Below are 3,008 nucleotides of genomic sequence, written 5' to 3'. Positions count from 1 at the left end.
TCACGTGCCCTATAGTAAAAACCTCTCCAAAAAAACCCAACAACAATAACAACAAAAACAAACAAAAAACGGTGAGACGAAATAGAAAGGGACTGAATCCAGATGTAATGTTTAACTTCACGGAATAGACTACTAAGTGGCCAATGCCTACCCCAGAATCTACCACCTCTCATCACCGCGGTGACTACCACGTTGGTCTAAGCACCATCATCTCTCTAGCAGACTGGTGCAAAGCCTCCTCACCAGTCCTCCTTCTGCACTTGCCCCTTCGTAGTCCAGCCTTCTCATAGAAAACGTGCTCCTCAGGGCCAGCAGGTGGCATAGTGGTTAAGGTGCTGGACTCCCACATGGCTGACTGTGGTTCAAATCCTGGACCTGGTGGCTTGCTTTCTCACTCTCCCTGCCTCTCTCTCTCTCTGTCTTTCTCTGGTAAAACTGAAGAACAATAATGATAAATAAATTATATAAATAATTCTTTAAAAAAAATAAAAGAAAACATGCTCCTCTTTAAATAGAAGTCAGAGTATGTGTAATTCCTCTGCTCAGAACTCTCTAATGGTCCCGCCTCATTTAGTGAGGGAGCCAGTTTCCTCATAGCAGGGCATGAGGTCCCTTGCAATATGTCCATCTGCCCCATTATTGCTTTGACCTCATCTCCTACCCTTTCTCCCTACTAACTGCTTCAGCCCATCTGCACTGGCCTCATGGCATCTGTAAGCATCGTGCGCACTCTGTCACTTCAGAGGGCACTTTGCCCCGGCCAAGGTTCCCCCACCCCCACTCCACCTGTTCCACTGCTGGGGCTGGAGAGTTCCATGACTCACTCCACTTCCTTCAGGTTGCTGCTAATCAGAAAGGCCTCCCTGGCACATCCCTGCTCCTTCTCCAGCTTGCCTTCCTTGCTTTCTCCAGACTGAGGGTCACCTTGTCACCTGCCTTACATTTCATACCTTTGCAAGGGAGAAGAAAGTGAACAGTGTGCTGAATAACCAGCTCTGTGACCCCTGCTGGGGAAGACTTGTCCTTGGCAGGGTCCAGTGCTCAGAAGCAATGGCTTTGGTGTCAGAGGAACCTGACTGGTTGTCTAGGTTTCAGCTTTTTCATCTATGAAATGGGGATAATGGGGGCCAGCAGGTGATGTAGTGGTTAAGGAACTAGACCCCCACATGATTGACTACGGTTCAAGTCCTGGACCTGAGCAGCTTGAAACTCACGGGTACGTGTGCGTGTGTGCCCAAAAGCCTGAGAAGAGGAATGGAGAAGGGATTGCTGTGTGGCCACCACCCTGGGGAGGAGGGTGATTTCTCGCTTTCTTTCTCTCCATCTTGCTCTGTCTCTCCAGTGAGTGCATGTGCCCTATAGCAAAATCTCTCTTAAAAAATTATAGATAGATACATAGATAATGCTAGTAATGACTCACTGGGTTGTGAGAGGATTAAATAAAATAATCTGTGTCATTTGGTTACCTTAGCCCAGTAGGGACTTAAATACACAGGTGTTGGGAACCAGCAGTTAGTGTAATGGCTATGTCACTGGACTCCCACGTAGTCGACCGTGATTCGCGTCCTGGACCAAAAAAAAAAAAAAAAACCAGTAAAATACACAGGTGTTGCCATTAGTGTATCATGATTATTCTTTTCTTCTAATTTTTTACCATAGGGTATGTGTGCTTGCCAGAGAGAGACAGAGAGAGGCAGTGAGAGAGAAAGAAATTATCCCCCTGCCCCCCGGGATAGCCACACCACAGTCCTTTCTCCATTTTCCTCCTCCTGAGATTTTGAGCAGGCATGTATACATGGTCACCATGATTTTCCAGTTCCAGGTCCGGGACTTGATCCACAGTCATCCATGTGGGAGTCTAGCGCCTTAACTGCCATGCCACCTGCTGGTCCCACATCATGATTATTCTTACTCAGCATTCAGACTATGTGAGACTACACTTACACACGAATCTAGAGCTCTCTGCTATGTAAGTCAGTCCTTTGAGAGTCTGCTTAGCCTGAGTCAGGTCCTGGGTCAATGGTCCCGACAAACATGCTTCTTACCCTATAAAGCCAGGTGGGTTCTGGCCTGAAGTGACCCACCTATGACATAGGGCAAAGAGCTACGGGCCTAGGACTGGGAGTTCTTTCAAGATAACTGGTTGTTCATTGGCCCTGGAGTTGCCAGTACAGACCAGTGGCTCTCTGCTGGTCCCGGTAATCTCTTCCAAGTTGAACTCCTCAGTCCACCACACACCCCTGCTCTGTGGCTTTGCACTTCTGGCTCAAAGACCCAAACGAGAGCTACAGCAGCTTACCCCTGTGCCCTCTGATCCCTTGTGGGCTTTGGCTAACTGAGTCCAGTGTGACCCAGCATGGGCTAGGGGTCCTTCCTTCAGAATGGTTCCCCTGCCACCAGAGATCATGCACCATCTCAGACCTTCAAGGTCAGTGTGGGGGTCCAGCTGGAAGACCCCAAAAGCAAACAGCTCTCTGGATACTTACCCTGAAAACTCAGGCAGGAAAACTGACTGAATCACAGCAAAACCACCCACACTGGAGCCAGAACGGGTGCAGCTGGAGCTCCTGGGAGGTTGGGCTCAAAGCAGTTTAGGCAACTGAGGTCCCAGGTGCCCCATGGGGACTCTTCCTGGGATCTCCAGGCCTTGCTGCCTTTCTTAGAAGTGCCCCACTGTGCCAGCAAGCAGTATCACTAAAGAGGTTGGCTCAACCAGCCCTTTGCTGCGCCTCCCTGAGCAGCCAGGAGAGGGGCTGGCTTTGCAAAAGTCCCTTCCTACTGCTCTTGCTCCCACTTCCTGCCTGGAGAGTGCTTCATCCTGCCTTGACCCTTTGAGGAGTGGCGTGTGTGGGAGGGAGGTGCCAGGACGCCAGACAGGGGCAGACAGGGCCCAGGTGAGGCTGTGCAGTGGCTGCTTCAGCTGCTCCTCGGCTGAGAGCATAGTCTGGTCCTTGTCACGTCTGGCAGCCACTCCCATCCATGACAAAGGCTGCTCATTCCCTCCCTGC

The 3,008-nt window shown here is 50.3% G+C and overlaps 1 protein-coding gene across 1 annotated transcript in view; it reads right to left on the bottom strand.

Moving 5' to 3' along the window:
- Window positions 1–3,008, bottom strand: part of MON1A (MON1 vesicular trafficking associated A) — a 21,955-nt gene that overhangs the window by 18,020 nt on the left and 927 nt on the right. The window lies entirely within an intron of this gene.

This window comes from Tupaia chinensis, unplaced genomic scaffold, assembly GCF_000334495.1.
Source record: "Tupaia chinensis unplaced genomic scaffold, TupChi_1.0 Scaffold149184_1, whole genome shotgun sequence".
NCBI classification, from domain to species: domain Eukaryota; kingdom Metazoa; phylum Chordata; class Mammalia; order Scandentia; family Tupaiidae; genus Tupaia; species Tupaia belangeri.
The sequence above is the reverse complement of the archived record's forward strand: the minus strand, read 5'-3'. Positions and strand labels throughout refer to the sequence as shown.